Source organism: Priapulus caudatus, unplaced genomic scaffold (assembly GCF_000485595.1).
Source record: "Priapulus caudatus unplaced genomic scaffold, Priapulus_caudatus-5.0.1 Scaffold338, whole genome shotgun sequence".
Lineage (NCBI taxonomy): Eukaryota > Metazoa > Priapulida > Priapulimorpha > Priapulimorphida > Priapulidae > Priapulus > Priapulus caudatus.
Window position 1 is genome coordinate 15558 of NW_014577399.1, and position 12491 is coordinate 28048.

Genomic DNA, 12491 nt, shown 5'->3' on the forward strand with positions numbered 1-12491 from the left:
ATAATAATAATAATAATTATTATTATTATTATAATTATATCACAATTATTATAGCCGCAGTTATTCGTTGAAATAACTGCATGGACTCACGCTGATCTAAACCGCACTGCAACCAGCGTTGGAGAGTTTAGTATCCTGGCGAAATAATGTTCGCTTCATCACGGCGGCGGCGGCGGCGGCGGCTATCAGAACGGCTTCAGGGGGTCCGTGAACCAGGCGCATGCAAACTAGTGTGTTTATGAGCTTCTGCGCATTTTCGAGGAGGGGTCCGTAGCTTTCACCAGATTCTCAGTGGGTATAGAATAGGACAAGTTTCCAGAACGACTGGTGTTTAGTATCGTGGCGTTGTTCGTAATTGCCATCATAATAACTCGCTCGTTACCTGACATCGTGCCGCCTGGCGTGTAGGTCGTCGCCGACGGCTCAAGTTCGTACGGCGACAGACTCGTCTGGCTCGCTGCTCCGTGACTCGGCTTCATAGAGTCGCAGCGTCCGACTGGAGCTCCGCCACTGTACGCCGACGTCTCAGCGACGAGCGCCGTCATGGCAACGAAGACGCAAAGCACGGCCGTCGTCATGTCTCCGCTAAATCGAAGCGGCGAGGGCATCCTCTCATCTGTGCATTAGCGAGCGAGCTTCAGCTCAGCTTTAACGTTATTATGTTAATAAAACTTAATTTAATTATAATATGTTTTTTAAATGTTATGTTATTGATGATATTGCGTTATTGTGTCAAAAACCCAGCGGAAAAATACGTACGACGAGGAAATTTGATTCCACGTGAAAAAATATCGCAGCAACTTATGCACTTGACAGAAATCAGTTGTCGAGAGTGTCCGCTCATCTGTGTATTAGTGAGCGAGCTTCACCTCAATAAGATGTAGCGTTACCCTTGATATAGAACTGATTGATTGATTGATTGATTGATTGATTGATTGATTGATTGATTGATTGATTAATTGAGTGAGTGATATTCTAGATGTAATATTGGGAGTAAGGTGTAGCGTGTGTCGAAAACACAGCGGAACTAAGTGAAGAAATATCGCAGCAATGTATACCCCCGTTACAAATCGTTTTGACAGTTTCCACGCTTTAAATAGCACGTTTAAATAGCAGAGCGTTAAGAAGTCGCGCGTCATAGAAACGGAAAAAGCTAAGAAACACACAGCGGAAACATACCCATATACGGTGAAGGTAACCACGTACGTGAAGAAATATCAAAAAGCAACCTATCCCCGTTACAAATCGGTTTACTTACTCATGAAATGTGTGTTTCTCTTGACAATCGCCACGCTTAAACAGCTGGAGCGCTATGAATTCTCGCGTCACAGAGCGGCGGGGTAAGGTAACAACGTACACAGTCAACGCGAAGAGCTAATAACGATTACGTGCGCACAACGTACACGAAGCGCTCATCATCTTTATCGCAGCATCCTCTTTACGTTTCACCTTCCCTTTCTGATTGAAGGACAGAGACATCATCCGTCCACGTTACTGCCACCGGAGCGCATCGTCGGTTACTGTTTTGTTATCACGCGTAACAACGGATTAAATATGCGCGCGACGCAGTATGTATGATATATATATTGATTTACACGTGTACCGCTAGGCGACACGACACAGGTGCAGACGCATGTCGCGCATGCGCACTCCTGCTGTGACGCCTCGTGTTTGTTGTTGTTGCCTCTCGTTGTCGCTGGCACGGATAGGTACGCCGCTAGCAACTGTGGGAGTTATGGGCGGTGTCGCGGATGCTGGGTGCTGCGTGCATCATTTTTTGTTAATGACGGCACCTGGTGAATGACTCCGTGCGGCTGCTCCATCAATCGTTCGAAATTACGTGTCCGCCTTACGAAATTATTAATATTCACTAATATATAGCAGGTGCACATATGGTATTCATTGATCCGCAAGAAAGTGAAGCGAAGTAAGTAAGTAAGTGAGTAAGTAAGTAAGTAAGTAGCAAGTGAGTAGGGCTAAAGCACGCAATCAAGTCACTTGTTGTGCGCATAAACTATTATGTACTATACAATATGCACAGATAGATAGAGTTGTTGCTATTACAGTATAAATATTGAAGTGTATTGATTATTAATTTCGATCGCTGAATTTCTGGTTGCTACGGGCAATCCCAATGGGAAAGACCATGTGTAACGATTAGAAAATTTAAACGCATGTTGTTGGTCGAACTTGCAAAAGGAACAACGTTTCTTGCTTATTTTATTTACTACATTTTTCAGTCAATATAATATATTATATCGTACTTTAAAAAACTGTCAGGTAGCGTTTAACCAGCAGCATGTCAACAATAGCGTGATAATTTTCAGAACGAAAATGCTACGTTTGGAATAGTTTGTAGTCACGGTTACCAGTAACCGATGCAGAATGTTTCGGCAGATTCTACGGATGCAGTTCGCTTTAGCGCTAACATATAGTTTGAGCAAAATCGAGTTCGGAACAAATCGATAAAACGAATCATAAAAATCTCAAATAACGTACAACTACTAACTACTAACGTACAACTACAATCGTTTTCATATAAGCTTATACGGATACAAATCTGTAGCTCTAGGCATTACACAATATTGCTACTATGTGAATAATTCTAAAGCAAACGTGTCTCAATAGGTCTAAATGGGGATATGTTGATCCATAATACATATCCCACGTGCACGAGAGAAAAAATAACCCGGGTTATTTGACTACGCAAAATAAAGTAACCAGGGTTATTTGTCTACGCTAAAGAAAATAACCCCGGTTATGCGTCTACACAAAAGAAAATAACCCGGGTTATGCGTCTACACAGAGCAAAACGCCACATTTTTCGAAACATCGCGTAAACGCCGCGTTTTTCGAAACAGTGAAAACGCCGCGTTTTTCGAAACAGTGCAAAACGCCGCGTTTTTCGAAACAGTGCAAAACGCCGCGTTTTTCGAAACAGTACAAAATGCCGCGTTTTTCGAAAAGATTGCGATTGCGTATAAATAGTTCTAAAGACCTTATACCACATCTCGATGAGATGTTTAGAGGCGTCTATACATACATAACTTCTTCGCGACATAGTTAAAATAGTTTTGAACATGTTATATTGTTTGCTATACTAATAGGCTAATAGCCATAAACGATCCACTTATTCAGCTAAACGTATTCAGTGACAAACTGGCGGTCTCGCGGACTATGCTATAGTGCCGCGGTTTTGCAAGACGTGCGCAGTATCTAGTAGTATCAGGGGTTAATATGGACAAATCATTATTAACCCCTGGTAATATGGATCGCATTTTTTAACAATATTTCACGTATAGTTTGCTCACATAAATATTAAGGGCAACCAACATTGATTGACAGCTTACAGGTTTCGTTAAAAAATTTACGACAGTGGTTCTAAATCAATAATATAATTACGACAGGGTTCTGGAGCAATAATTCATGCCGACACTGCTAAATCTAGCATGCAGTAATATCACGATGCAAATTTAATTTTATTGCGTAATATCGCGTCCTCGAATGAGTTGTATGAAAACTTTTGATAGCAAGGGCAAAAAAAGTTACTGGGAGTAATTATTTTAGCCCGTGTCCGGGATTAAAATTGCCCGAGTTGAATTTTCATACGACAAAAACAAACCACTGCGCACTGCGTTCCAACGAGAGACGTATTTGGTTCGGATATGTTCCCAAAATATATCCGGTATATATATACATATATATATATATATACTATGTGTGTGTGTGTGTGTGGTGTGTGTGTGATCCTGTGTTGTGTGTGGGTGCTCGTCACTGGGTGTGTGATAATGTGATTGTGGACTGTGTGTTGTGGTCGTGTGTGTGGTGTGTGTGTGTTGTGTGTGTGTGTGTGTGGCTGTGTGTGTGTGTGTGTGTGATGGTGCTTGTTGTGTGTGGTCGTGCATGTGTGTGTGCGCGCGTTGCTTGTGCGGGCGCGTACGTGTGTTTGTCGCCCGCGTGTGACGCCGTGCGTGCGTCGCGCTGTGCCCAAGGGTGCGCGCGCGTGCCTGCGTGGTATGCGTGCTGTGGTGTGTGTGTGTGTGCGCGCGCGTGTGTGTCACTGACTATTCGCTCCGCATATAATTTAACCCCGGTTGAGCTTTCTCCTATGAACGCGATATCTCGCGTGGGGCTTCTGAAGGTCTGTGCACGTCACTGGGCGATATTACGCCTCATGTAGACGCGGGTTACCCACGGCCATCTACTAGCATCACGAGGGCTGTTACAATCATTACCGTGTGAACATTGACATGAGCCGATGCCGAACTATTATTGGCTACAATCGCGTCGGTGTTTCTTTCCACTGTGATACTGGTCATGTTTCGTTTATTATCCGACACGCGAGGGATCTCATCATGCTGCAGCAGAGCGCCATCTGTGAGGGGAAAATGTAATTTGAGTTGATTGCAGAACTAACGAATATTTTAGGTGTGCTTTGGCAAGCGTTGTGTGAAAACGTACGCATTGTGTGAAACGTGGGCATTAATTAAACATTTAATTAAAAATAATTGAAAATTGCACTATTAGGATCGTATTCGTCCATTAATCTTTAGAAAGAAGTTCCATCTAGACTATTAGTAGGCAAACTTACTCGATACACGTCCAGTCGCAATGAAATGATATAAAGGTGAAGCCAGATCGAAGTGATCACTGTCTCCTCCGTTGGATAGAGGGCGCCTAAATCGGCAGGTGACTCGGCCATTGACATATTCAGCCTAATCAATAATCAATATCGCTCATATAGCACAATCAATCAATAACGTTAATGTTAGTCGAAAAATAGTCTATATATTCAGCCGATAAATACTAATAACGTTGATGTTAGTATAAATGGTGCACGATTAAAAAACCACCAACTACGAAAATAATCCGTTTTTGGAAACCTCTGAAACCTGTTCGTGTATGTAAACAATATTTATAATAATTATTGCACTAGTATGCGTATTGCGCTATGTTACACTGCAACATGGTTGCCACGAAACCATAATATGCTTCGTGATTCAAGACTGAAGTACTGATTGAAGTACTAATTAAGTCCTGTATTGTTTGAAGCAAACGGCATATAGATCACCTGTATGTCCGTAACCAGCCTGTTCGTCTGCCGTACGGGCGGGGTTCGTCCGCCAGGATTCCTGAACTCGTTCAGGACAACGAACGAATCGTTCTTTATCATGCATGCGATCACATCATCGTTTCCCTGTATAAAGTATACATGTGAGCGTATATATATATATATATATATATAATGTAGAATAGAACAAGGTGTTAAATTTCAATCAGCAAGCTTTCGCGAGTATCTCTCTTTATCAGTATACAATGACACAGAATTGTCATTGTTCATTAACCTGTGAAGAAAATCTCTCGAAAACTTGCCTCATTTAAAAAAATTAACACCTTATTCTATTTTATTTTTCATACCTACATAAGTGTCCGTGTCTGCTTTTACTTCTTCATATGTATATATATATTATATTGAATCTTTTTACGCGGGTGACCATTGTTTATTTTCCGTCAATAGTAGGCTTTGATTAGCCAGCTTTCGGCACTATGACTGGTCCACGCAATAAAAAGCGCCCAATCCGCATCCGAAAATTAAGCCGCCCGCCACGTGTACGTCTCCATTCGATAAATAATGTGAAACATGTATCACTTTTGTATTACTATGATGATATAGGCGCCTAGCTTAGTGGTATGTGCACGCCAGTATGACTATATAGTGGGATCAAGTTAGCGATGGAATTCTGTCTATTATCATGCTCCAGGGGACATTTCTGGAATTCTCTATTTGAACGGGCATTGTGGTTCCTGTACACACCAGCGCCACATCGGGTAGTCGTCCTGATTTTGCCAGGTACATCCTGATATACTGATCATTAGTGCGGACTGTTACGTATAACATATTATATATATATATACTTATATATATATATATATATAAATATATATATATATCAGTGGCGCTTTATGAGACTCGAGACGAACTAACAAAGACAGGCAGCTAGTGCTATCCGCACTCCAAGGAAAACTCTATACATGGGCATCTAAAGCAAGGCATCATAATATAATCTAATATCATAATAAATATATAATATAATAATATAATATCATAAGCAAGGCGCGAGTAAGGGTCACGTAGGTGACTTTGGAGAGCGTGCGTAGCAAAATGCAAAGACGTAGAACCTGGGTGTAGCATGGTATACGTTCCCCCCTTATGGTATACGTTTTCCTTATGGTAAACGTCCCCCTCCCTCTGCATTGCGCATGGGCATGTGCATGTCCAGCAGGGCGGATTCGCATCTGCGCATGTGCATAAGGATTTGACCTTTATTGCTCATGCGCAATGTAGAGAGGAAAGTTCGCTATAGGGCGCATGTATACCATGCTACTCTGGTTAACTTTTTAAACGCTAGATAGCTCTTTTTGGTATGGTATAGTCTTGGGATGTGCGAGTTTTCTACGGTACGTTTTAGATGGATTATCTTTCAATTTGCAATTAAAGAGACAACACAACACCCAAGCCCAAATTGCAGTTGAAAAACATGTCGAACAAATTCACTGCTTCGCGAACTTCTGCCGCAGGTAGAAAAAATATTTAAATTTTACTATTTACCATATTCTTGTCACTTGAGAACCGATAGCGACGTATCCTGTGTCATGGCGGTCATCTCAATGGAAACATGAGTGCGCTGGGCTATATAGTTCACAGCCACATCACACGTGACGGGTGAACAGGCAACAGCTCCCTGAAACAATCGTACTCCAGTTACCATTAATACACACCTGCCCTCCTTTTACCCCCCCCAAGTGGCATATTGTTGAGCTAACGATAAACAACTCTCTCGTCCACCTCTCCCCCCCCTCTCTCTCTCTCTCTTCTCTCTCTCTTTCACTCTCTCTCTCTCTCTCTCTCTCCTCTTTTCACTCTCTCTCTCTCTTTCTCTCTATCTCTCTCTCTACTTCTCACTATCTCTCTCCTTCTCTGCTCTCTCTCTCTCTATCTCTCTTCTCTCTCTTTCTTTTCTCTCCGCTTCTCTCTCTTCTCTCTCTCTCTCTCGCTTCTATCTCTCTCTCTCTCTTCTCTCTCTCTCTCTCGCTTGCTCTCTCGCCCCTTTTTTCTCTCTCTCTCTGCTATCGTCTCTCTGCTCTCTCTCGCTGCCTCTCTCCCTCTCTCTTCTCTCCTCTCCTCTCTCATCCCCCTCTCTCTCTCTCTCTCTCTCTCCTCTCTCTTGAGGCTGCTGCTGTCGGTCATCTTATGTATAATATATATAATATAATATATATTAAATTCTATAGTATCCTACGATGACATCCACCTTCCCACCATATTTATTTTTAAAGATAAAAATACAACGATCCGGCGCTAAAACATCATACGAAGCCAGCGTAACGATGTAAGAGAGGAAGCAGGTTAGGCTAAAGCACGTACTACGCGGTTGCAGTAATCATACCCAGCACACTACAGCAGTATACAGTAGCGTGTAATACCCATGCTTATGCAAGGACTTCTTCCGTGCGCATTTTGGCAAAGCCTCAGCGCTGGTTGCAAGTTGTGCGGTGAGTGCATTGAGATTGTGCTTGAGTTGTATGCGTAGTGGATTGCTTGTCGATCAGTCGCGTTAAAGTCGTTAGCGTTAGTGGCAGCCAGTGCCGGACGTGCCATCGAATATTGGCCAATTCTAGAATAGCGATGTTTCTCCAGTACGTCGTGATAGGATTGGAACTACTGTTGCCCTGTATCGCCACAGCCAAAACGCAGCGTTAAGCGAGCCTTTAAAGTTATTTGTGTGCATTATTTATGGAGTGACAATTAGACTAAAACGCGCGCACTTACAGAAGTATCTTGACGCATCTTTTGAGCGAATCTGTTTTTTGGACCCGGGCCTTCATTTTCGCAAATGCAGGGTTAGAAACATGGAAGACCTACGCTTGGGGCACTATAAAGGTGCTCTTGGCTATATTCATATCTAAAAAAATTGATTCGGGAAAGTGGAATAAATTAAAATTAACTTAAGAATTCTTTAGATAAATGTTAATAAACTTATTTATTGCGTCTTCAGAATGTTTGTTACCCGATTCCCATTCGAAAGAGTGAATATACTTTCATACCGAAGGAAAAAATTAAATGTATAATATATATATATAAATATAGTATCGAAACAATATATAGTATATATATATATATATATATGTATATCTATAAATAAATAAATATATAATATAGTCTCGAACCTAAATCGTATAGATCCAACTGCGAAGTCCGGAGCTTTCCAGGCGAACATCACTTGCGACTTCGTGGCAGCGCTATCATGTGTGATAGCGCTGCCCAGTGGATCGTCACAATGCAGAAATTGCGCGCCATCTGATATGGCCGTGAAATTTCCGGGCACGCGAAAATTACCGATTCGGGCTTGTATCATGAATCCGCGAAACGTTCCGCCGGACAACGAGCCTAGAACACAACCCGGATTAAGATCTACTACAGATCTCTCCCCCGCCCCCTCTCTTTCCGCACTCCCCCTTCTCCCTCTCTCTCTCTCTCTCTTTCTCGCTCTCTCTCTCTCTCTCTCTCTCTCTCTCTCTTCTCTCCCTATATATATAATATTTTATAAGATATATATATATATATACATAAAGAAATTAATATATTTATATATAATATAAAACTGTATAGATCTGTAAATCAACTGAAATCTGACCAAACTTGAAGATTAGCATTTATTTTAAAATATAATTTTAACAGTATAATATAGATAAAGACAACTTCGCCCGATGAACAATTAGTGTAGGCTTATGCGGTTAGAAACTACTCTATGGTGCGTGAGAACCGCATCCAATACAATTATTTCGACATTTAGTTCCAATTTATGTGTTCCGAACGGTAGATGTCCGAAAATAAACAGGAAGAAATGTCAAGAAAAAAATCGGGAAAGAAACCAGCAACTGTATGGTGGACGAGGCCTGCCACTACAATTTTACCTCTGAAATAAATAAAAGCAAATAAAAAAAACAAAATCAAAATCAAAATCACAACTATACAACTGTAATCGATTGAATGAGTGGGTGCAAGGCTTCAGTTTTCGAACGTGATTAACTTGAAATGATTCTTCAAATCGACATTCGTATGCAAACGCATTCTGAGTAAATAAAAAAAAACAGTAGTCGTACCGCCCGCCACCAGAGGCTTCAGTTTTCGAACGTGATTAACTTAAAACGACTCCTTAAATCGGAATTCGTGTGCGCATGCGTTGTAAATATTTTTTTAATTCATTGTAAACCTGTAACGGTGCCACCCGGCGTGTAGGTGGCGCTCGCTATCTCGATGTTAAATGGCGGGGGCGTGCTGCTCTGAGGGGTGGTGCCGTGATTCGGCTGCATCGAATCACACTGCGTCACCGGTGCTCCGGTCCTGTATGCCGACGCAAAGGCCGCTAGCGTCGCCATGGCAACGATGACGTGAATTATGGAATTCATGATAGGCTTACACTGGAATGAAAATCGCAACAAGAATAAACTACATGATTGGAATATAACTGGTTAATAATAACAACTGAAATGATAATATACCACAGTAATTGGAATAAAGAAGGGAGGAAGCGCGAGCGTGAAAAGAGACTATGAAGAGACTTACACAGAGGGTTATAGGACATTATATCAAGAAATGGGTGTCTTACAGAAGAATTAATATGGACATAGGGATAGAAAGATAGACGAGGGAGGCAGAAGGAGAGAAATAGGCGAGTGAGAGAGAGAGAGAGAGAGAGAGAGAGAGAGAGTGTGTGAGAAATAGAAAGGAGAAGAGGAAGAGAGAACAAAAGTCAGAATGAGCAAGCGAAAGACCAGGATTTGCGGTCCTAAATATGTAGAACACTCATGCGAAGGCGTATTTATATGTTCAGTGCACTAACTAACTCTGCGCTTATAAAGTCTGTGTCAGCCAGTTACAGTAGCGAGACGTTTTATGAAAGTGAATTTCAAACGCTATTCGATCGCTACCGTGACGCAATAGAAGTTGGCAAGTACCATTGCGAAATAATGCATGTGTGCAACACTTCGCTACCACATCCGCTAGCTATTCTTGGCATTCACGCATATTGATTCATATTGGCGTGTGGTGTCCGTTACTAAGTTGCGTCTGATCCACTTATCTCTATTATACTAATTTATATAATAGAGATCAGTGGTCTGATCATATATTTAGTATTATTTAATATTATTTATTAGACGTGGCAGCTAGCGCATATTGCTATTTCCAGGGAGAATCACCAGCTTTGTAGATCAGCAACTAGTCAGTCGACTATGTGGGAGGCAGTGGGAGTACAATGACAATGACAAAATGACATCCACCTTCCCATCCATATTTATTTTTCAATATAAAAACACAACGATTCCGCGCTAAAACATATACGAAGCCAGCGTAACGATGTAAGAGAGTAAGCAGTAGGCCTAATAGCGAGTACTACGCGTGCAGTATATACCCAGCACATACAGCAGTATATAGTAGCGTGTAATACCCAGCTTATGCAAGACTTCTCCGTGCCGCATTTGGCAAAGCTCAGCGCTGGTTGCAGTTGTGGTGGTGCTTGAGTTGGTGCTTGAGTTGGTGCGGTAGTGGATGCTTCGATGGTCGCGTTAGCGTTCGTAGTGGCAGCAGTGCCGGACGGGCCCATCGAAATGGCCAACTCCCTAGATAGGATGTTCTCCCAGTACGTCGTGTAGGATTGAACTACTGTTGCCCTGTATCGCACAGCAAAAACGCAGCGTTAAAGCGAGCCTTTAAAATTATTTGTGTGATAGTTATGAGTGACAATTACGATAAAACGCGCACTACAAGAAAGTATCTGAACGCATCTTTTGAGCGAATCCTAGTTTTTGGACCCCGGGCTTCATTTTCGCAAATGCAGGGTAGAAACATGAAGACCTACGCTTGGGGCACTATAAAGGTGTCTTGGCTATTCATATCTAAAAAAATGCATTCGGGAAAGTGAATAATTAAATAACTTAAGAATATCTTTAGAATAAAGTTAATTAAACTATTATTGGTCTCAGGAATGTTTGTTACCCGATTCCCATTCGAAAGAGTGAATATACTATTCATACCGAGAAAAAAATTAAATTATAATATAATATATATAAATATAGTATCGAAACAATATATAGTATATATATATATATATATATATATATAATGTAGAATAGAACAAGGTGTTAAATTTTAATCAGCAAGCATTCGCGAGTATCTCTCTTTATCAGGCTATACAATGACAACAGAATTGTCATTGTATAACCTGATGAAGAAAGATACTCTCGAAAAATTGCTCATTAAAAATTAACACCTTATTCTATTTTTTTTTCATACCTACATAAGTGTCCGTGTGCTTTTACTTCTATATATATATATATATATTATATTGAATCTTTTTACCGGGGTGCATGTGCATTTTCCGTAAATATTAGGGCTTTGATGCAGTTTCGACTATGACTGGTCCCACGCAATAAAAATGACCTAATCCGCATCCCGAAAATAACCGCCCCGCCACGTGTACGTCTCCATTTCGATAAATAATGTGAAACATGTATCACTTTTGTATTATATGATGATATAGGCCTAGTTGTGGTAATGTGCACGCAGTATGACGTATATTAGTGGATCAGTTAGCGATGGATTCTGTCTATTATATGCTCAGGAGGACATTTCCAGGAATTCTCTATTTGAACCGGGCATTGCTGGTTCCTGTACACACGCGCAGCATCGGGTAGTCGTCCTGTTTGCCAGTACATCCTGTATACTGATCATGTGCGACTGTTACTATATATATATATATATATATATATATCAATATGCCAATTAGCTTCTAATAATAATTGCGCACTTCGATTACCAATGCTGTATCAATAGGTGTGTGATTCGGGATCAATGAATGTTGTATTATACCTGAACATTATTGCTCCTACGTATGAGCGTGGTGCTATCCAATCAAACCTCAGTTCGCTCTTAGTGTCCGCGTTCGAATGTGTGACAGCATTGTTTAGAGATGGACTGACGTCGTCACATTGCAGATATTTTGCTGGCATCGGCGTGGTCGAGGTGAACTCTCCCACGCGGGCTCCGTCTAGCGTTCGTGCTTGTATGATGAATCCAGTGAACGTCCCCGTTCCCGTTTTACTCGATAATTTTACTGAAAATAAGTTTCATCAAAAATATATATATGACGACGAAAAGCGTGCGATTCTCAGATCATTGAAAATATCTCATTTTAAAAGTTTCTATTTTCGAAAACGCACCACGATATACCAAGTTATTGAATGTCTATTTCAATCTCGGACTTTCTTTAATGACATACATTTAACCTTATTGCAAAGTGTTTAGAATTCAATAATAACAATGTAATAAAATAACGCTTTCCCCAATTAATGTCGACCTAACGAAATATTGTGCTAATTGTGCTAATGCCTCCTCAATTATTACAGTGTGTTATTATTATTATTTATAA

At 41.0% G+C, this 12491-nt stretch overlaps 3 long non-coding RNA genes across 3 annotated transcripts; all 3 read right to left on the bottom strand.

Annotated features, from left to right (window-relative positions):
* Positions 1–2177: 2177 nt before the first annotated feature.
* Positions 2178–3703, bottom strand: LOC106809225. The gene is made up of 2 exons (XR_001393859.1): positions 2786–3703; positions 2178–2588 (listed from the first exon to the last, which is right to left on the bottom strand). It is a non-coding gene; the product is annotated as an uncharacterized LOC106809225 (long non-coding RNA).
* A 594-nt stretch (positions 3704–4297) lies between these two features.
* On the bottom strand, positions 4298–10741 carry LOC106809222. Its single transcript, XR_001393857.1, has 5 exons — positions 10512–10741; positions 6611–6743; positions 5072–5197; positions 4592–4715; positions 4298–4375 (listed from the first exon to the last, which is right to left on the bottom strand). It is a non-coding gene; the product is annotated as an uncharacterized LOC106809222 (long non-coding RNA).
* On the bottom strand, positions 7689–9479 carry LOC106809223. The gene is made up of 3 exons (XR_001393858.1): positions 9276–9479; positions 8230–8449; positions 7689–7731 (listed from the first exon to the last, which is right to left on the bottom strand). It is a non-coding gene; the product is annotated as an uncharacterized LOC106809223 (long non-coding RNA).
* Positions 10742–12491: the final 1750 nt, after the last annotated feature.